Raw genomic sequence first — 22,952 nt, 5'->3', positions numbered from 1 at the left:
ACTGCTAAGTTTTACAATTGATTATGGCATATCCCAAGCTAAGCTCCTTCAGTAGGAAGCTGACAGTGCCTAACACCAAATGCCACACAGGAGAGTCTGTGTAGGCATAGAAGGAGAACATAATGCTGGGCATCATGAGTAAAAAGCCTTATTCAGCCAGGGTCTAAAACTGAGTTTTTTTAATGCTTATTTTTAACTAACTGTGGACTTCTGCAATAAGCACAGTGCTACTTGGCTCCTTAAATAGCTGCAATGATGAGCTGGCACTCGTTTCTGTTACTATGTGAATTTATGGAGCTGTTGTCACATGCTTTGTTAGAGGAAATATATGATGGTTCTGTCATAGGGACTGGACACCTATAATTCTTATTTTCTATGCCTGCTCATAAATCCCTGCTGCTCAGCCACACCATTATTATACTCGAGTTGCTGCTATAATCCCCTCTCCGGAGTGAGTCTCTTGCAGTGCCTTGCAGGGGAAGCGCTGAGTCACCAGTATCGCTCCAGTGGAGGTGAAAAGCTGCACAGGGCTGGTGACTGCCTGTGCTGCAGAGGAGGTTCAGGCATGTACATCTGCTTCAGGGCCATGCTGACAGATATATCACAGGCGCATGATGAAAGGGCACTGAGTGCCTTGGAAATGCCACTCTGTGTGGATTTTACCATCTTGGATAAGGTTTCATGGGTTTTGATGCCTGACTGGGACCAAAGCTAAGGGATAAGTTTCGCTTTTTGATTTCTTCTTGAAGACTTTGCCCAAGAAAGGGCATTTGCTGCTTCTATCTGCTTAGAACAGCACTTGGCTTATTGGAGCACAGTCTTACAAGGAGCAGCTGAGAGAACTGGGCTTGTTTAGTCTGGAGAAAAGGATGTTGGGAGGGCCTTATTGCTCTCTACAACTAGTCGAGGTTGTAGACAGGTGGGTGTGGGTCTTTCCTCCCAGGTAACAGAGGAAATGGCTTCAAAGTGTGCCAGAGAAGACTGAAATTGGATATTAGGAAAAACTTCTTTACCTAAAGAGTTGCCAAGCATTGGAACAGGCTGTCCATGGAAGTGGTGGAATCACCATTTCTGGAAGTGATTAGAAAATGTATAGATATTGTGCTTAGAGACATGGTTAAGTGGTGGACCTGGCAGTGTTGGATTAACGGTTGAACTCAGTGAACTTAGTGGCCCTTTCCTACCTGAACTATTCTATTCTATTCTATTCTATTCTATTCTATTCTATTCTATTCTATTCTATTCTATTCTATTCTATTCTATTCTTCGCATCTCTGTGCTTTTTGCTCAGGCCCCAATGCACCAGCTACACAGGACTTGGCTGTACTTCATTTGGGCATATGAAGCCCTGCCTTGCCCCACAGACCTCTGATGGACAGTACTCGAGGAGTGTGAGGTCTTTTGTTGCTCAGACACCTTCAGTCTTGCTGGGCTCAGGGTGTGTTTGATGGTGCTGCCTGCCCTATCAGACCCCTTGTCTTTGCTGCGGTGCTACTTTTTGTCTAACACCAGAGCCTCTCTGTGCACAGCAACTGTCACTGCCTCTGGCTTTGCCTGTTGAGTCAGTCCCTTCTCTGCTCCTACACCCTCCAAACCTCTTTGATGTTGCTCTGCCATGGACTGCATCTGCCTCCTTTCATCCTCTCCTCTCTGCCTGTGGGAATGCCCTTCTGAAGCCTGTGGCCAGCCTCATCCAAGTCGCTCTCTGAGAAGCCCCTATGCAATGGGGCCTGTTGCTGCTGCATCTCATGTGGCAGTGGGTGCCTCGCTGAGCCCCACACTGACTCATACCATGCCAGCAGCGACTGCTGCTCTGTTGCCTGACTCCTGGGAAATTACTGCTCTCCTCTGTGCCTCTGTTTCTCTTTCTGGCTTTCATCTGTCATTTTTGCTCAGGCCGAAGGTTGCTGCATGTGACAAGCCTGATGATACCATACAGCCTGGTCTCAGCTGGGAACACTGCAGTTAACACGAGTAATAACTGCAGTACTGTGAGCCATGTCCCCACTACAGGCCATGTCCCTGCTGTGCCCCTTGTCTGCACAAACCATGTCTGGCCTGTCTCTCATGCCCACTGCTTGGAGAGAAGTGAGCCCTGCCAGGGAGAAGGTTTGGGTTGTGTGGCCACTCCTGCATCTTTGTGGAGACAGTGAAGCCTGAAGTGTGGTTGTGTTTTATTCCTATCCATTGGGATGACTGTATTGGGGCCCTCAGCCCCACACTGAAGACAAGGAGATAAGCTGTATCTACATCCACCATGACCTGGCTGGCATCCCAGAAGCCACCAGGAGCAGCAGCTGGAGGTTGGCACAGCAATGGTATGATGCTAGGTGGATTCCTATTGCTCCAGGTCCTGTCCAGGTTCCCAGGGAGCTACCAAACATCTCTGACTCATCCTGACAGCTCGCAGGTGGCCACACTCAAGGAAAGCCATATTCTATAGGAAGGAAAAGTCCTGAGGATGGAGGGCCACCACAGTCATTTTCTCATGAAGCTTGTAGCTTTCAGGAATGATGTTGTATTTTCTTGAGTGGCTCCTGCGAGGACTTTATCCATGACTACCACCACAAGGTCTCCTAGGACCAAACTCCTGCAGCAGCCATGCACTGAGATGCCAAGCAGTTTTGTCAGGTGTTGTGTCCCCTTAACCCCTGAGGGACTCAGGGATGTCCCCTCTCTGTCCTGTAAGCAATCAAGGAAAAAGTGGATGGAGACACCAAGTCTCTGTCCTGTTCCCCAGCACTGTGTGTCAGCCCATTGCACTGGAAAGTGGTCTATTGATCAGGATTCACTGCCAGTTATTTCCCGGAGAAGCAAGCAGTGATTGAAGCAAAGTTTGTGCCTTTGAGACATAATTTCCTCCCTGGGGCCATGAACTCATCTCCTGCTCCACCATCAGAGCAAGAGGGAAGGGCATAAGCCAGCCCAAGGCTATAGTTGCTGTCTAAAAGGCAGAGTGATGGAGATGGCCAATGATGGGCACTGACTGGAGGAGCTTAATCCCTGCTCATCCCATTTTGACAATAAAATTACACGTTTTGATAACAAAAGCTTCCACTAGAGAGCTTGATGAAAAGCACAGGGAAGTGTTCATTCTAGGCAGGAATTTGCTCTACTATTCTGCTCCTCTGGAGCTTTCATAAGTAGGTTTCTTTTCTACCACAACAGAAAGAACATCCCTTTCATAATGAATTTCCTTCAACTGCCATGAGCCAAGTTTAGGGTTTTTTGTTTTTGTTTTTTAAAATGTGGGAGCATGGAAAATTAAGTCTTTGTTGGATTTTTTTAAGCAATTATTTTAAGCACTGTGAATAAAGAGGGAGTGCCTTACAAACACCTGTTATTTTTCCCAGTATGAGTTTGGCTGCTGCTGAACAGTCAGAAATGCTGCTCTTTATAGGATAAAGTGTGTTTATCTGGCAGAGAAGAATAGGGTTTGTTTTCACCACAGAATAATGCACTGGCTGCTCTATAAAGTGCAGCACCAACTTTTATTGAATAGGAGGCATGTGTTCCCTGGCTTCCTCCTGGTTGCTGACAGATTGGTGACATTCAATTGCTTCCATCACAAAAGAGGCACCTGAGACCTGGGCAGAAGGAACTGGGGCCATTTTACTACCTACTTTCTGAGACTTCTAGGTTTGCCATGGAGATGAGCTGCTGCACAGGAATTGATTGAGATCTGGCTCTCAGCCTTCTTCTGAAGAAATCAGGGGGTGCCAAGTCTGCACTTCTGAACTTCAGTAGGAGTAAAGTCTGTCTCAAAGTCCATATTTCCAGCATGCACTGACAAAAAGGAAGATCTGAAAACAGTTCTGGGAGATACTCATGATCAACTGCCTCCTCTTTACACCTCTTCCCTACCTCCCTGTCTAGATGCTGCAGGCTGACAGTACCGTGGGGACAGGGTGAAGGTTGCTGCCCATACAGTAGCATCCAGCACACAAGCAGAACAGTGCAGGGACCTGAGGCAGAGGGATTACAGCAGCAGTTGGTTGGCTGAGCTGACCTGATTGAGCTGACACTTCCTTCTTTTCCAGTCTTAACCTTTTCTGAAGGTTGTCACCTCCTCTTGCCTGTCCTCCCTGTGGGTGGGGGGATGCTACAGAGCAGCTGAGAAAAAGCCTGGTGAGCAGGACCTGGCCTGAAGGGAGGAAAAGAATAGGTCAGAGGTGTCTGGAACTCCACAGCATATGAGACAAGGCACAGCGACAGACAACAATGGATTTGCAGCATGCACTTGGTACTGCCGGTCAGGCTTGAAGTGACCTGATCAGTGACCATTCTACAGAGAGAGATGAGATCCTTTGCCCTCCTTCCCTGAAATGGGAACCAACCACCAGCATTGTTTTTCAAGTACATATCTCAAGACAGCAAGGCTCTCTAACTAGCTAAGACAAGCATCACATTAGCCCCTAGCAGGGATTATTTTAGCAGGGACACTTGCAAAGCTTTATTGTAGCCAGCCAGCAAGTGCTCTGTGTCCTGGGTTTTGTTAGTTGTTAGTATGGGAGGAGGATTTTTACTGTATTTTCTTGCTTCCCCAGAGTTTCCCATACATTGGGACACATCCTGAAGTATAGCTAAAGACTAGAAAGAAAGCACAGGAGAGAGGTGAAGGGGCACTGGGATTAATTCCCTCTTGTTGGTGCTTGTGCTTTTGAGCAGTTCAGATTTCCATGTGGCCAGTTTTCTCCCTTCTCCTGCTGATCTTTTACTAGTTCTGCAGTGGAACTGGACTCTGCCACTTGAGGTTCCCTGAGCAGGGCATGGTGTGAGGAAAGGAGGGGAGGAGGATGTCATGTCTGAGGTGGAACAGATGTTTGCACACCAGACTTGATGGTTTAGCAAAGCATTGCCAATCCAGCAAAGCTGCCTGGGCTCTGAAGAGCTGAGAGGGAGGCAAAGAAATCTTACTAGGTTTACTCCTTGCTCTTTAAATGTGTGAGCATGTAGGCAACCGGCCTGCACTGCTCACTCTGAGCATCTTCATAGTGAATGGGGACACTCAGAAACCTTCACCAGCTGTTGCCTAGTGTCAGAGAGGATGTTTTTAGTGATTAAGGTGTAAGACAGGTAGCAGAGACCAGGTTTCCATTCTGGGCGTTGTTACCAGTAAACTGTGTGTGTGAACAAATCCCTCAGGCCAAAATTTTCATTGCCCTGCCCTTCTGAAAATCAGGCCACGAGTTGCGTAAATATGGGTGTAGGTACCTAGCAGTAGGCAGCCAGTTTGGAACATTTTGGCTTTAATCCCTGTGCCTGAGTTACCTCATTTATAAAATTGGGATAATTCTTTGCTACCTCGAGGGATGCTCTGAAGCACAACTCTATTGATGCTGGTAACACATGTCCCAGCTCGCTGGATAGCTATTATTCTATACTTGACAGAAATTGGATGTGGCAGAGCTGAACAAGTGCTCTTGGTGTAGCTTTTGCTGTTTCCAGTGGACAGTCTTTGAGTCACTATTCCTCCTCCAGCAGTGAGACAGAGCAAACCAGGTACAATTTTGGCATTGCCACAGCTCTAGGTTGCAGCTTTAAAAAAAACCCAAGAACCTCAATAGTTCTATCTCTGCCTGTCACTTCTCCAGGGCACCTGGACTGGACACAGGACATGCATCTTTCCCCCTGGGGAGGCAGACAAGAGTTGCCAGGAGAGTGGTTTGTGTGGCTTTGGATGCTTCTTCTGTTAGGAACAAATTGTGTTTGTACCTCCTCAAGTTTATGTGGTCTGCTGTCAAGTAACATGAATTCAGCATCTCTGCTCCAGGGCCATATGTGTGTAGAAGCAAATTAAAAGGATAAATTGATTCAGAAAAGCTCTGGATTTGGACACTCTTCTTCTGGGATAAAAGGACCTCTTCCCCTGCTTCACAAGAGCTGTTGATACGAGGAAGCTTTCCATCAATTTTCCAATATAGAAAAATCTTTAATTCAGCCCATGATTTCCACATAATTTTTATAGTCAGCAGCAAGACAATTCTTTCCAATAGAACTGTGCTCCATCTTCCTTATTCCCCGTATCCTTTCAGATACTCCTAGGAGAAACATGGATGATGCATCATTTTATGCTAAGAAATATATATTTATATTTCAAAACCTCAGAATTCTTATTTACACAATGCTAGCAGAACAAATGTCTCAAAATCCTGCACTTAAAATCACTTCCAAATTTAAATCATAAGATGAAGAGAATAAGATTTTTTTAATTGAAAAAATTCCTGGCTGGTTTTCATCTTCTGTCCTGTTAGAAACTAAAGGACAGAGGAAATCTTGGGAGAAGTATGTTATCCTAGGATTCTGTCTTTGGATAAATTCTCAGGGTGAAGTGATTTAAGTTTGGGTGCCTATCTTCAATGAAAGCTGCTGGATCCTCTGAGTTACAACCCTCGGCATAATGACAAGTGAACATCCTTGCCCACCTTTGCACTCAACTGGTTTCATATCAGGTAGTTTCACTGCCCACACATAAGTCAGATAAAAGAGAAGTCTTCATCTCTTTTGCAATCCTCTTGCCTCCTCAGAAACCTTCCGCAATCTGCATTGTCTTGAACAAAGGGTGAGCTAAAAGATGAGTGGGATACTTCATTATAACCTCTGGCTGTGCAATGAGTCACACCTGTGATTTTGAAATGCAAAATAATAAATTAAGAGGGCAGTAGTGAGATTAAGCTGACAACCTGATAATAAAAATACTGGGCAACTTGTCAACTTCAGCTGAGTAACCAAGGAATGACACTTTTTGCCAAGCACGGACAAATTAAAGACTCTCTCTGCTGCACTTTTGTCATGTTGTGGCCAAAAGCAAGGTCTAGTGGTTCAATAAAATGTAAACAACAACTACATTTTCTAGATCCAACTTCTCTTTTTGGTCTCATGGAGAAAGAAGGTTGGTATCTAGGAATCTGAAGTAATGATTGAGAGTTAAGACTCTGTCTTATATTTGTGTCAACAGAAAAATGTCTATGACTCAGTTTACCTAAATGTAGATGACTTTATAAATGGAGTTCAAAAAAGTCAAATTACTATTAGCCTGATTCTCAGAGGGAAGGCACTCATAAATATTCCTTATTCATTTCCCACCATATACAGTCATCTCACTACAGCTATGAAGTTAACTGTCAAACTCTTTTCTTCAGTTACTTCACTTGCTCAGTGTACATGACTGTACAGTGTGGGGCAGTCCAGCTGCCTGAGCCAGCTCAGTGCATGCAACGCTGCAAAGCCAGAGTCCGATGTATGGCCAACAACACAGGGCACAACTTTGTGAGGTAACTTTGCAGAAGGAAAAGCCAAATGGCATCCTCCCACCATCATCTGAGTTCATCAGCAGTTTAACACCTTTTACCTGGGGATACCTTTTTCATAAAACAAAAAAAAAGAAAAGAAGAAAAACAAACAGAATTTGGGTAGGAATTAGTGCCCTTCCTCATGGAAAGAACAAAAAAAGGAAAAGACTTGTCACCAACATGTCTTCTCCTTTGGGTGACTATATGAATAGGTATTTGCTACCAGAAAAGCCTCTGTTGTTCTGAGTAAAGAACTCACCCTCTTTGTGAGGGGGAGGAATGCTCTCAGTGTTTCTTTGGAGAAAGGTGGGGCTGCAGGTGTGCAACTAAGGTGTTCACGTGGTAGTTTGGCATGACCCAACATTCTCACCAGGACAAAACATACCCGAAAAAAACAGAAAACTTCTCAGTGGAGTAAAATCCCTCCTGAAAACATGTACGGAAAGCTAATCTCAGTAGCAAGGTGTGAAAGCTCATACCAGAGTGACAAAATTTCTGGACTTCAGAGTAAAAAAAGGTTTAAAAAACTCCCAAAGATTAATTTTTTTTTCTCTTTTTCTATCATTCCAATAAACTTGGTGTTAGGGAATGGACATTCTGGTATAAGGCAGAGCCACTGTGTTGCTCGTAAGTGGCCAAAGTACAGGGTATTTTACTATTTGGATGCTCTAAGAAGGGTCTCATGGCTTTTGAGCACTGCTCAAATAAAACAAAACACCAGAGTTTTCACCTATCACTACAATAGCACATTTAGTTTCATGATGTGACATCTGGTCTGAGCCTGTGTAAACTCTAATGTCAGAAATACCGACATTTCTAGCCAATGATACAGCAGTGATTGAACTGCCAAGGATGTGCCCATTTGTCCCAGCTATGAGCTGGAGGATGGCACGTGGACTAGATAGCTGATTTCTTGGCCCATACGAGCATTTCTGACCCAATCAGCACTATTACACTGGTAATTTTTCTGTCTTCAGTTTCAGAGCTTGTAAGGATTTGTCTTGCTAGGTACTGGATACTGAAATGACAGAGATAGATCTAGATTGCACCTAGCTGGCAAGTGGAGTACACCATTTTTAGCAGGAAGTACATATTTTTATATTGCAGCAAGATAATCAACATATTACATAAGGTCAGTGCTGTCTTGAGGGGATTTGGGGCCATGGGGCAGTCTGTACCCCAGTGTCATTCACAATCTCATGTTCATATTCCATCCTTCAGTAGTACATGCCTGTGCCTATACTTTATAAAAAAACAGCTCCAGGTCAGGATGCCAAGTAGTTCTTGAAGCAAGTGAATCTGGCAGCAGGGAAAGAGTTCAGGCCACATTTTTGGACAAAAAATGTTGAAGACAAGGTAAACAGGACATATGGTGATTGCTGTATCAGACATCTGTCACTGCTAAGCCTCTGATCTGTTCACTTTACCCAGTGAAAACCTTTTGGGAAACCCCCACTTACACAGGCATGTTCATGGATTTAACCCAGTGGGACCTAGAAAAGCCAATCAGCCACATGTCCATAGTGAACAACACTTCAGAAGGTGTCATGGCTACACTTGCAACCTGTTATCTTTAGCACCTCAATATGAATGACCACATACATATTTACATCTATCAGTATGACCAAAGACTTAAATTCATATTCTTAAATATGCAGTGAGACATGTCTCTTTCTCCACCTCTGTTGCTTGCCAGGGAATGCACAGATAAAGCAAGGACACCTTCTGTCACCAAGGACAATGTGCTGTTATTAGTCAATAGCTGCTGGCAAGCCCTGGAGGCTGGACATGCTTCTCGTTTCAGCAACCTGGAGTGAACATGGAAAGCACCTGGCTATGAGGGGTGTAAACAAATAGAGACTTGACTGGGAGTTGCCACATAGCACAGGAGTTTAAATGAGATACAAAGCAAGGCACCTCCTATTACTAAGGAAAATTCAAGCCACTGTTTGTCCCTGAATGGTTCTTTTTTCCAGTGCCAAAACACCCTGTCAAGAGACAGTTTGGGATGGAGGATTGGCTGGGCCTGATGCAATGTTCCCAACCTGGGATCAGATTAGTCCTAACCCAAGATCTTATGCAAATCCGAGGCTGAAGGAAGCTTGAAAATGAAATAAGAGAAAATCCCCCTGATCAAGGTTGCTGATAAAAGCAACCACCTCCAGCCAGTGAGTAGCACCCGCCCACAGCCTGGCTGCTGGCGTGCCAGGCTGGGCAGGGGCTCGGGTGGCTAATGACAGTCCAGCACACTAAATGCAGGTAGGAGGATAACAGGATGTTGTCCCCTCCCACGCACAGAACAGCTCTATCTGAGCAAGCAGGAGGCTATGCCAAAAACACGGACAGAGGCAAACACATACTCCACACCACGTGTAGGGAGTCCTGGGGCAGCAGTATGGGTCTCTCAGCTGTAATGGCTGTTTAGAGGGGCTGAATGTAGGCACCATGCACCCTCCACTTTCCTGGACTTGCTAGATATCCTCTGTTCAGTGCATTATACATCTATTTTCTAGTGTGGACAAGATTTGGGAGTTAAGAGAGTCTCCAGGGTGCCTGTGTTTCCTACCTGCTTACAGATAATACTCATAGAGTGTTTGTTGTGGTGTCCCTTTAGTGAGAAGGCATCTACTCTAGTTATCCTAATTAGTAGGAATGGAACCAGGTCCCGCAATTTGTTTCACATGAGTTGATAAATGCCATTCAAATGGCAGCACCTTATCTTGCCTGCCCTCAATGCACAGGGTACACGCTGCGGTGAAGTAGAAAGCACCACAATTGCAGAAACAACTTCCAGTAGCCTCCGTGATCCCTGATAATTACTCTTCTTAACCTTCCCTGGTGCCTTGATGGCTGCTCACCAAAGGCAGCTGCGTGTTCTACCTGCACAAGACTTGGTGTCTGGTATCACCGTGACTAAGATCGCCTTGCAGGTTCCATCACTTACCATTCCCAAGAAACTTTCTCCTGAAGGCAATCAAGGCACAGGGCTGCCCCAGCAGGTATTTTGCCCAATTAAGCAAGTGAGTAGTGCTATGTGGCTGGTTGACATTTAGCGCAGAGCAGAGGAAGACAGATGGGAGGAAGATGTTGCAACATTGTTTGTGTTGGCAGTTGGATGGGGTTGCGAAAAAGCCCTAAGAGAAAGTAACAAACAAAGGGTGTGTCTTGAAAGAAGGTTGAGTTCAGAAACCTTTGCACAATGTGCAAGCAACACGTGCAAGAGCCAGGTGATTCAGAGCTGCCTTTCCTACGCTCTTGTGACCTAAATCCCCCATCAAAAGGGACTAGTATGTGCAAATACAAGAGCCTCCTGGCCTCTGGACTTGGTTTTCCAGGAAGAGCTCTTCCTCCTCACCCTGTTGTATAGAATGACATGCTTAGGTGCTGCATGGAACGTTTTTAGGGTTGTTTTGGAGCCTCAGGGACTGTTCAAGACCAGACTTGGAGGTAGTGGCCCAATATTTTGGTTTTTATGTGGCTAGGTTTCTTTTAACATAAAGCTTCTCTTTAGAGTGCCTATGGCAAGTTGATCTTTGTATTTTAGATTATTTCCATTTGTTTTATTTTTTGATTCTGATTGGGTTTTGTTGTTGTTTTGGGGTTTTTTTCCCCCAAATAGGAAACAGCTTTTGTCTGCTTGAGATTGGAGGGTTAGTACTCCTCTTGTGTGATGATTTAATAGAATCATAGAATGGTTTGGGTTGAAAAAGACCTTAAAGATCATCTAGTTCCAAACTCCTCACCATGGGCAAGGGTGCCACCCATTAGACCAGGCTGCACAGGGCCTCATCCAACCTGGCCTCAGACATGTCCAGGGATGCTTTAAGAAGTATTCTCTTGGTCTAGGCTTCTAGAAGAGCATAGTAGGCACAATGAGCAGCACCTGTAAGTTACAGGGGAAATGTACTTTGCAGCTTCTTTTGGAGCTCCAGGAACTAAGTGCAGGTGTTCCCTGGTCCTTCGTTTGAACACACAGTACTAGTTATTGATCCATCTGCTCCATAAAGGGAGCTCCTTTATAGCACACTGCTTGGTCACTTTACAGTAAATTTTTCTGAGGCCATGTTATTTCCTGGGAGGAGTGTGTATGAGATGACCATGAGTTTTAATCTCTTGGAAACCTGTTTAGGGGTCAGTCATTACTTTTTACCATTACGGACAGCTTTTCACCCTATCTTGTATGGCCAAGAGGAGATCGCACAGTGATGCTGACTCAGTGCTACAGAGAGGGGTTGTGTCACAAGGCACTGATGAGGTGAGCTGATGCAGTGATGTCATGAGGTTGGAATCTGCATATCCTGTTGGAATAAACAGACAAATGCCAATTCAAGTTTCTCTATTATCTCTTGCATTCTTAGATTTTTTTCACCTTCATTTGTGATTCAGCCTTTGAGGCACCTGGTATTTGTCTGTTTTTTCCCATTACTGAATCATGTTCTTATTTGCACATTATTCCTTGTCTGAATTTCCCAAACCGGTGTCTAGACAGATATTGCTGCTTTGCAAGAAATACAGGTGGAAAAGCAAATTTTTACTCCTGAGGGCCTCAGAAGCTTTTCTAAGAGGCAGAAAGTTTGCTTTCTTCTTTGAACAACATACAGACTGTCAAAAATCAGACCATGGCATGAACAGAGATAGGAACACAGTGTGTAGGGAATACAATATTCAGGTAGGGCAGCCAATGCAGTGCTCGACTGTGTCTTAGTCTCTGTAAATCAGCCAGATGTCTCACAGGCAGAACAGCACAAATAAGGTCTCCAGAAAACTCTAAAATCCAGTGAGAGGAGTAACTTTATAAATCAGCATGGTGCGTACTGAGGTCAGTGAGGAGGAAGGCAGAAGGACATTAGCATGAGAATAGTCATTTATTAAAATGATGCAGCCCTGAGAAAGCAGAGTAGGAATTGTTGATTTCACAGATCATGTGCAACAACTGCTAGACAGGGGACTTCCCTCCTTCTCTCCTGGAGTATGACCTCCATTCATACTCTGGCTGCTCTGGTTTATATCTATATGTTGTAGCTCCAAAACCCTCAGAGCTGAGTTCGTCTGCAATATTTTTACTTAATGCATTTATTTTAACAGCTTCCCTACATGGACTGTGTGCAGTTCTTTGGGGACAAGGCCATTTTTCAAAGTTACTGCTGCGGAGACAATAAAAAAGAGCTAAAAGAGATTAGAGTTTTGACTCTTACTATATATCAGGGAAATCTTACTGGAAACCTCAGACAGATGCACAGTAAAAAGGCTAAGCATGCTGCTTCTGTGATATATTTGCCTGAAATTGCTAGAAGACTCATATAACTTTTCCCCGTTTGCACTTCTGAAACAGATTGCTTCACTTCTTGATCCAAAATATGAGCAATTCATGCTTGAAAAACTGCAAACCAAGGGGCATTGGCTGATAATCACGTAATTGTGCTGGTTTTTTGTCCTTTTTTTTTTTTTTAGTATATGTTGACAGCACATAAATCATTGTAGCTTTTCAGATAGTAATATTGGTAGAGCTCTGCTCCCGTATTTAAAGGCAAAGTCTTGCAATATGAGGACTGGGCATCAGCTGAGCCATGGTCACTATCACTGCCGGCTTAGCAGGCAATAAAAGGAGGTTAAGACAAATTGCATCGACTGCAGGCCTTGTACAACAAAGTCTTACTGGCTTTGTTTATTATGGTCTGAGAGGGAGCACATGGAGAGTCACCAGCTCAGCTGATATATGGTAAGTTGCTAAGCTGGTAAGTCTTGAGTCCCTATTTTCTGATTTAGATCTGTCATAGGAAGTGGAAGACAATAATTAATGAGTGGAAGAGGAGATACGGTTTTACAATAGAGAAAGATGGTGAGATAACCTTATTACATATTTCATTGGATCTTTTAGCAAACAGATGACAGACTCATTATAAAGGGTGCACAGAACAAAGGGAACATTGACATTTAAAGAGATTCTGGTCCGGAAAGCAGCCACAGAATTGGCATGATGGGTTTCCGTGACTTTTATGTTTAGCTTTTGGGTAAAGGAACAGCTTTGTGTCTATTAGACCTGCAAACTATTGCAATGTAGGAGTTACACTGATTCTGAATCTGATGAGATTTTGGTCTTGAAGTACACTTCTGTTCCTTCCTCCATCTCTCTTTTTTTTTTAACAAACCTGTTTTTTTCCATGAAGCTCAGGTAGGAGAAGCTTTTCCTCCCTTGTTTTCTTTCTCTGGTTTTTCTCACTTGCTCACAGGGTTGGGCCATTTTTCCCACTATGTTGTTGCAACTTCAAAGCTGCCTTCACACAAGCTTATACCACCTCAGTTCAGTGTGAACTTTTGCATTTGATGATCTCCATCATCTGTATGTCTTATCCTTGTTCATTTAAAGAATTCTTCTAACCAACCAGAGCTGAATAAACAGCTCTATTGATACTTAAGTAAGAGGGTTTGCACAGTCTTGTGTCCTGATTTAGTTGAAACTTCTTAAAGCTGCACTCTTTTAAATTAGTGTCATTGAATATGCACTTGATATGTTGGAAATATTGTGCAGGAGTTGTACAAGCTATTGGGTTATATTCTCAGTGAGATATTATAAAAGCCTTTACTTTCAACGAGGCTGGAAAATAAGAATTTAAATATTTGTAAGCTTCAAGTATATAAGTGCACTGGTGGAATCAAAGCAGTGAAAATACTAGAATAAATACATGGAGTGAGACAAAACTGCATCTGGCTTTGTGTCACATTTCTCTGGCAAAGCACCCTCGTCAGACCCCACAGCTCCCTGGGTGTCTTTGAGAGCAGTGGGTGCTGCTTGGTTGCATTTGGGATCACTTGGAACATGATGCATTTCAAGATAGCTTCAGTCTCATAAAAACCTGTAGGCAACACCCAAACAAAAGGCTGCACTGAGACCATTTTGCTCTTTCAGAAATGACGTTTCTTAGAATTCGGGTTCACAGGAAATTGCAACTTTCCGGTTTGATTCAGGAAAACACGAAATGTCAGATTTTTCTGTAACACAGAGATTTCAGCACTCATTCAGCTCAGCCAGCAGGTGAGGAGAAGCTTAACAGTAGCACACAAAATTACTGTCCACCACAGTAATCCCTTGAGTGAAGAGCACAGGAGGCTGGAAAACTCGAAAGGGAAGTCAAAATGACCCTAACAGAAAATCTTTCCTAAAGGAAACTACATCTGTTCAAGTTGGCATGAAGGACTGTTCTCAGGAGTAGTGAGATGCAAAGTTCAAGGGAACTGCCTGTGAAGACACACAGTGATGGTGCCGGGGTTATATAATGTGCCTCAGTGTGAGGAAGCTCTTTGTTCTATTTACAAATCCCTGTAATACTGACAAGGAAAATTTAGTGGCTGCCTTCCAAAGACAACAATGAAGAAAGAAAGAAAGGTGGGTTTTTCTTTGTCTTGTAGCTCCCATAAATCCCCTCCTATTCTGAAATGTGATTTTTTAAAATTATATTTTCCCCCATGTGTAATCCCATCACAGGTTTTACAAGTGTAATTACAAAGCAATCAAACATGGGAGCAGTGAGGAAGAGTGCACCAAGGAACACTGAGCCTATTTGATTGAAAACTCCACAGGTGCTGGTTACAACCTTCAAACACCAGGGTCATTGTGCCTGAAGAGTATTGTTTTATCCACAGAGAGGTCAAATACCAGAGAACATTCTTGGATATTATGTGAGATTTAAATCAGACTTGTTCCTCAACTACCTTGTAAAGTAGTTTATCTGATACAAAAGTTCCCAAATCCTGAGAAAATGCAGGGTGAGAATGGAACACCAAGGGACACAATCATGAATAATGCAAAGAAAAGGAATAGGGCATGATGAATCACTATTTGCTATAGCATGAGAATACTGATTTTCATTTTTTAAAGAAAAATCACAATCACTTTTCTGTGCAGAAACAGGCTGTTATTAAAGAGACTTCACTAAGCCAATCTCTGGGACTCTGCCTCTACCACTCACTTTTCTCTATTTCTCAGTAAATATTTAGATTGAATTGTGTAGAGCTGTAATGTCCTCTGGGAATAAACTTTGGTACCTGTTACTAAATCTGTTCTATATATTTACTGGTGAACCTTTTGGCTTAGATTAAACTTGAGCTACAGTGCTTAGGCTGTTCTTGCTATTCAACAAAAGATTTATTCTGTGGGATCCACATGTTCATCTTTAGCTAATAACAAGTTCTTGTTTAATTTCCTAGGTATTTTGCCAGAAAAGGCATTCATTTGGTAAAAGTGCATTTGTAAAAGAACTATAAGGTAGGGATAGTCCTCCTGAGTTTTGTTAAAACTCCATTTTAGACATCAGGAGTCCTTTATCTCAGCTCTCTATCTAGGAAAATATTTACCTGTTATAATGACCTAATCACAGGAAGGGGCCAGGGCCCAATTTTCTCATTTGCCTGCCTGTCTCATGGTGGGGTGAGGCTTTATGCAGGGTGTGTACCAGTCCCGGGTCCTTTTGCAGAGCTTGCCATTTGTGTTGAACACCAACAGCGTCAATGGGTGCAATGCTGCGGGTGCTTTCAAATGCTTCCTTGGTGATATTCAGCTTCTCCATCACTGCCTTCCTACCACATGTGCAGTATGGCCACCTCATCCAAGAATCTCTGGAGTAACACTGATGTGGATAAAGCAAGGCTGAGTGGATAATTGTTCCTACCTGAATGTAAAGAGTGAGTGAAAGATCTTACGTGAAAGATGCTGCAACCATTGTGCTTAGAATAAATGCAGAGCTGGAGACAGCCCAGATGAAGTCATGGGCATTCAAAGAGTTGAGCTGCTGTGTTTCCACAACTGAAGATGCAAGCTGATACCTTGATAATAAGATAGGGTGGGGATAGTTATACTCTTAGGTTGTTTGTTGCCTTAAACCCTCCTTCTCTGTAATGGTAAATAAAAAACAAATACTTCAAAGATATAAGTCATCATCCCTGATCAGCTGCCGAAAGGGAGGAAAGAGAGGGTTGCAAACAGCTGACATATGGGCATAACCAGCTTTTGATTAAATAGTGGAAAAAAGTGGTATTTTTCAGTCCATGTTTGGGACAGGTGAGATGTTGAATAGGTGAGATGGGCCTCCAGAAGTCCTGCAAATGCTGAAATGATATGAACGAAAGGATAATGCAAATAATAACTGATTTTTTTCCCCTGCAGTAGGTAAGGGCCTGAGAAATATGGGTGACACCAAAATGTCAGCTTCCCTGAAATTTTGAAACCATTTGATACTTTCGAAAAGATCTGTGCATATCAGATATACTTGTAGGTATATTGCTTCAAGCTCACAAGCTCAGCCTGGAGTGCTAGCCCTTGATAGGATCATTATCAGATGCCTGGAGCTGTGGTGGCTGTGATGGGTCTATAGCATCAAACAGGTAATTGAAATAGCCATGTCCTGAAAGAGGAAACAGTACACACAGGTGGTTCTGATATCCTATGGACTTGCCAAGACACCAGTAGGACCCTAAGGTTTCTCCAGCGCAGCCATCTCATAATAGTTGTGCACAAACTCAATATTCTCAGGTCATTACACTGAAGGGAAGGGAAGATGGTGCTTCCAGCACACATTCACTCTCCAATTGTCCACTAGATTAGAGACAGGGAATTTGAAAGAGATCTCTGAGAAATCTGGTTGAGTTCTCTGCAGACATTCCTCTCCAGCCACAAGCAGCTCATGAGCAGCTTGAGCCCAGCTCCAGTGCCAGGGATCTGTCACCTCACTGACAGCAGGGATGGGTTGTCTCCTTGGCAATCCAAATTTTTGATGGTATGAGGAAATGTGCATGCAGGGATGGCTGAGCCCCAGGATGCTGGGGTGCCCTGCATTGCCTGTGTCCCACAGAGGGATGGAACAGATGAAGCAGCCTCTGGGCACAGATGCTCTTGATCAAGGTCAAATACGTGGTCTGAAATGGGTCTATAAAAATTATTGAGTCAGTCTATACTTACACACTATAAGGTATACAGACTTCTGAAGGTAACTAATGGAGGTAGTGGGTTCATCACTTTAATACCCAATTATGATCTCCCAGAGGCTGGGACGGGCTGCTGTCTCCTTTTATAGATGGTGCACTGAGACACAAAGCTCCAGAGTCACTGGGGAGAAACATATTGGACAAATGTTTCCCATTAGGAAATGTTTATTTGTCAGACATTATTCCTTTCATGTTGTGTGTGTGGGAGTGTATCCATTTTAGCAAGATACTCTAGCAAATGTTTTCTTGGAATCTTCATGGAATTTCTGGCCAAAATGGTCTTTTGTTATGGCAAGATCATTCCTGGGCTGGCTGGGAGACTGCAGTTCAGGTCTTGGACCTGAGGCTGGCAAGATGGGGAGTTAAAACAGATACAACAGTGCCCTGATCCTCAGTCAGTTCTGGCACTGTGATTTGTTTTTCATTGTGTGCTTTTTGTCCTTATTGCGAGGGAGAAAATTGTTGAGAAGTCCTGTTTTTGTCACATAGAGATGGGAAAACTTCCAGACTCTCCAAGATACTGGCAAATGGTGGAAGCTGTTTCCAGCTCAGCTCAATCTGCAACTTTCCTAAAGTCCCATATCTGCTCTGTTGCAGAGTGGCATACTTAACTCTGGTTTCCTACAAAGAAAATGATGTAAACTATTTACTTTGGAAAATGACTGCCTAACCGTGTAGCTAAGAATGGGCAAAGCTGGTAAGAACTGGAGACCAAGCAGCCATGTCCTCTCCTTTTGACTTAATTGTCCTCTGTTTACAAGCTGGTCTGTCAGATTGGTCACACTTCTCAAATCTCTAGTCAGTCATTTTCCAAAATAGTTTTCTTTACATAATTTTCTTTATATATATCTTTGGTATAAACCAGCTTAAACTCTTGCTTCGTCAAGTCTTTATGCCATATAGGACCTCTGTAAGAGACAGCTAGAGGTTTTGAAGCACTCCATGGAAGTCACATCCTGAGCCAACAAACCCAGAGCTTTGCTGTTGCATAAGGCACTAATTCATGGCACTATGGGATTTGGGCTACCTCGTCCTCTAGGAACATCCACCTCAAGTTACTTGTCTTTGTCTTTACCCAAACTGCACAGCTTCTCAAACTCTTCTTATCAATCCTGTTCTTCCCTAAAGTCTGCCCAAAGCTCAGAAAGGGAAGTGTAAAGTCCAGGGGCCAAGCAGATGACTCAAGTTTTGTTCAGGTGAAAACCATCAAGACAGAGTGTGCTACCTCTGAGGAGGGAGGTCAGAAGGTCACTGGCTTATTTTGCAGCCTTCTCAACAAACTCCTTTTGGATCTGTTGTTCACTGCAGCTTAGACTGATTTTCACCCAGAATAGCTCTTTTTCTTTTCTCTGAGAATTATTCTCCTATATTTCACTGGAGGGAACCTTATTTTCTCATCTTCTCCCTTCCTAATATTTTGTATCTCTCTAGGTGTCTTCATACTACGCCCTTGTTCCCCAATTGAAGGAATAACAGGCAAAACCCACAGCTGGCATTTCTAGCTTCCAGAGATTATATTTATGTAGCTGTAACATTTCTACATGCTGTAACTCTATTTACTTTAGAAGAAGAGCTCACAAGATTGATGAGTGAAGCAACATATTTAAAATATATATCTTGTAAATGTGTTAATGACTATATAGGCTATAGGTCCCTGTGGAAATAAGAAGAGTCATTCTTTTAATAAACAATGGAGCACATCCAGTTTTTCTTCCTACTTAAGTTATTTCCAGCACATTCATTAAAAAGCTACCAGATTCAATAATATTTGTCTCTTTCTTGGCTTCTTACATACATAGCTTTCTTCCATGACAACAAGTCCAAGATTTTTTGGAGCCAAAGCAGGAATGATGATGTGTTTTTGTTGTTGTTGTTCTTCTAACCAGCTGTCTCTGCTCATCTTGCTGTCACTAGAAGACATCTGCTTAGTACATTCAATATTTTCACTTTGATTCTCAACAGGGAGGTCAGAGCCCATGTGAAAATGTCCCCCAAAATATTTGTTACCGCACACATTTCTTTTTAAGACTGGAGTACTTTCTTTACTCAGTGTAAACTCCATAAAGAATTTAACCTATTCCCTTCCTGTAAAGCAAAGCACTCGTGATTTCAATACTAAAATGTGGACATGAAACATTTACCATTAGTGAGGCACAGTGCAAGATACTAGATGGTGTAAAATACAAAGTCTAGTGACTTCTGCTATAATTATATCACATCATTCTGATGAGATACTATAAGCTTGCTTTTTGTCTCCCCACTAAGCTGAGACGCAGAGTGAGGATCGTTAAGGAAATTACCAACTTCTTCACCAATTCTTTGTGCTAATTTCATAAAAAATGTTAGAAATATGGAGCAATAGTTTGTCTGTGGCCAAAGAGCTTCAGGCAGTTCTTTCTTCTAGGCACTAGCAACTTTTCTTCCTCACTAACCAAAGACGCAGTCTAGCAAAACACTTCAATCCTTAAATCCATCCTGTTCAATGGAACACTTAAACCTAAGCTAAAATCTTTGTGGGCTTAAATTGGATTTAAGCATGTCCTTAAAATAAAGTATGCTGCACTGGCACATTGCTCAACTGTACTTCTCAGCATTGGGATTTAGCAGTTATACAAAGCTTTACCATTCCCGTGGCACAGGCAGCTATAACCCAGACAGCAGATGGAGCAGAGCAGGGAGCAGACCCTGAAATGGGTGCAGGGAGGTTTATACACTTCTGAGCTACCCCAAACTCACCATGGCCAACAATGAAAAGATACGGAATTACATCTTGTGAACCACTTGCAACTCAAAGATGTGCACAGAGATGCAGGGTTTGAAGGTAGAGGCCGTCTCTAATACACTCACAGAAAGTTGGGGAGGTTGTTGGAAATTGTATTTCTTGTCAGTGAAGATCCCCTTGGGGTTCTGGCCCAGACTTGATTGCTGTCAGTGATCTGTGATTCAGTAACACTTGCCCAGTACCGTGTCTCGCATTCCTGTCTGGGTGCAAACATACATGCAAAGTGGGGAATGACAAATCTTGGCCCATTGCTGTTCCTAGATTCCTTCAACCAGGCAGCACGCACATGGTATCTCTCAATCAGAAACAGGCACTCTGGGTGGAAATTAATTCAGACTTGCAGGTTGAGTCTTTTCTCTCCTGTCTGCCTAGTATCCACGCTGGTGTTTCCTCATTCCTTCCCCAGTGCCACAGGAATGCTTATTGCTGTGAGCTCAGATTTTGCATGTGCTTCCAAGAATAGCCTTTGGAGAGGGAAGGGTGAAGTGTGCCACTGTGTGTGTCTTGGTGGAAACAGTTGTCCTCTTGGTGAGGCTGGTGAAAAATGCTGTGGTTTGGGGCAGAGGAGTCTCCAGTTGATCTAAGACTAATTGCATCTGATCTTTGTCTGAAAATTAGATGGCAGCTCTCCCAAAAACACGTGCTTAGTGTGTTTTCCAGCTTCTCTGGCTGTTACCCACAGAAGAATTAGTTCACCAGGTGGGCGACTTTCCTGTTGTTCTGGAATTGTTGCTAGTGATGGAATACGTCAGATCCCCACAACTTCATCTGATTAAGAGCTGAATTGCAGCAAAAGTGACTTGGGTTAGAGATAAAGAAAATTTATCTAGTTGTGAAGGTCTAGAATGGATCCTCTAGGTGTTTTTATGAGTAGGGTAGGTGAACCTCTGGCAGGTACGGTTTAGGCAGTGTCACTCCTGCTTTATGGCCTGAGAGATGGAATTCATGTGGTTTCCCAAGGGCTCTTCCAATCCCGTTTTTTTGGTGATTTTTGCATCTGAAATCTCACTGAAAAGGAGTGACCCAAACTCTGAAAAGCAAGGTTTCACCTGCTCACTAATGGAAACTTTGCAGGGAATGGGGTCTGATGGGAGGTTATGGTGTGTCATTCTCTGCTCTAAACTTTGCACTGTGGGTTTATAAGGCTCCTCCAGACATAGAAAGGTGAACCGACTGGTCTAAAGTCACACAACACAGGGAAAGTAGGAGCAGAAGCCAGGTTTCCAATCTCCTAGTCATGCACCTTAACCACTAAAAAGCTTAATTTCCTTCACTTAATACTGGCCCAGGCTGACTCCTGTATTCCTGCCTCCGGAGTGGCCTATGCAATATCAGGCATTTCAGTCTTTTGCCGCTTAATTCATTTTGCTGCAATGTGCAGGGTGTGGCAGATATTACCAAAGGAATGATCGTATGTTTGCCAGCACTTTTGACTCTTTCCAGGCAAAGAACAGATTTTCACAGCCAGGCTCAACACCTTGGATTTTCTACTTTTATTTCCAAAGTGTATGATATTGGTCATGATAGGAAACTGAAAAAAAAATAGAAAATTCATGCTTTGTTTGACAAGGCAGTGACCATTCTGAACAGCACGTTACAAGGGTAATGGGCTGCGAATCAAACTTCTGCTGCTGAGCTGCAGAGGATTAGTCACAGTTCATCTACCTGTAAAATGGAGGTAGTAGTAGTTGCTATCTCACACTCTGGAGGCTCAAAGCTTAAAACTTTTGGGATTGTTCAAAGGAGGCTGCTATGGATGGGCTAAGTATACTATCTTCTGTTAAGAGGACTGGAAAATTGCATAAGCTTGGTGGATAAAGAAGCAGTAATTGTTGGATATGGGACAAAGAAAATATTTGACCACTGGTTTTCTTTGAAATACTAAATGGAGAACACTTGTCTCTCATCTTGGGCCAAATGGGGTTTTTTAGTATTCAGATGCTTCCCCTAGATACCAATTCACAAAACTAGGGCTGTTGCAGGTCTGCAAGAAAGTTAAAACAGGAATGAAGAAAACCCCAGGCAACGGTTCCTGTGTGTATCTGCTTCTCAGGAGCATTATGAATCTGGGCTCCATTGAGAGTCCCACCATGCTGAGGTTGACAGACATGAGTGCCAGGAAAGTCCCTGGTGATGACCACCTGCTCCTGGAAGCAGAAAATCCCATAATGAGTTCTCCTTGGAGTGCAATGCAGGAGCACAGCCTTGCAGCCCAGTAGTCAAAGTGCTCAGCTGGAAGGAGGCATGTGAGCTATTGATTCTGCAGAGAGGGAAATGAACTCAGGTTTACAGGGCCATAAGTAAAGGCTGCTCAGCTGGAGCTGGCACCATGGTCTCATCCTCCAGTGCTCTAGAAAGCAGCTGTAAGCAGCTTTGCCCATGTCTTTCACAACAGGCCGTGTTCACAGAGCACTGCTGGCACTCTAGGTATACCTACAGCATGGGGCTCTGGTGACTCATGCACTGTTCAGCTTTGGTTTTGGATCTCAGCAGGGTTTAAACACAGGGTAGGCAGCTAGTATAAGGCTAGGGTATTTCTAGTCATAGTCATAATGCTTAGAAAATGCCTGTGGCCACGACCAACAGGCTTCCGCAGGTTTAGCTGCAGTGCTTCCGAGACAGCATCAGGCCCCCCAATCCTCTGTTCCGGGGGGGAATTTAGCACCCCTGGTACACAGGGGCCAGTGCAGGACACTTATTCAACCACAGATGGTGGGCTTGCACCGGGGACTGAATTTGGGATATGCCATGCTTCCCCTTCTGCGAGGCCTGCCAAGGAAGGGGTGCCTGTCAGGGTGGGGTGATATCACCTGGGGTCTCTGATCTGGAAGCATATTGGCTTCAGCAGCCAGGGAAGGTGATGAGAGGCTGAATCACAATTCTCTAGTCCAGCCTCTGAA

The 22,952-nt window shown here is 43.6% G+C and overlaps 1 protein-coding gene across 1 annotated transcript in view; it reads left to right on the top strand.

Annotated features, from left to right (window-relative positions):
- Positions 1-22,952, top strand: part of LPP (LIM domain containing preferred translocation partner in lipoma) — a 425,132-nt gene that overhangs the window by 59,329 nt on the left and 342,851 nt on the right. The gene's annotated exons all lie outside the window — the stretch shown is intronic.

This window comes from Pithys albifrons, chromosome 11, assembly GCF_047495875.1.
Source record: "Pithys albifrons albifrons isolate INPA30051 chromosome 11, PitAlb_v1, whole genome shotgun sequence".
Classification (NCBI taxonomy): domain Eukaryota; kingdom Metazoa; phylum Chordata; class Aves; order Passeriformes; family Thamnophilidae; genus Pithys; species Pithys albifrons.
The sequence above is the reverse complement of the archived record's forward strand: the minus strand, read 5'-3'. Positions and strand labels throughout refer to the sequence as shown.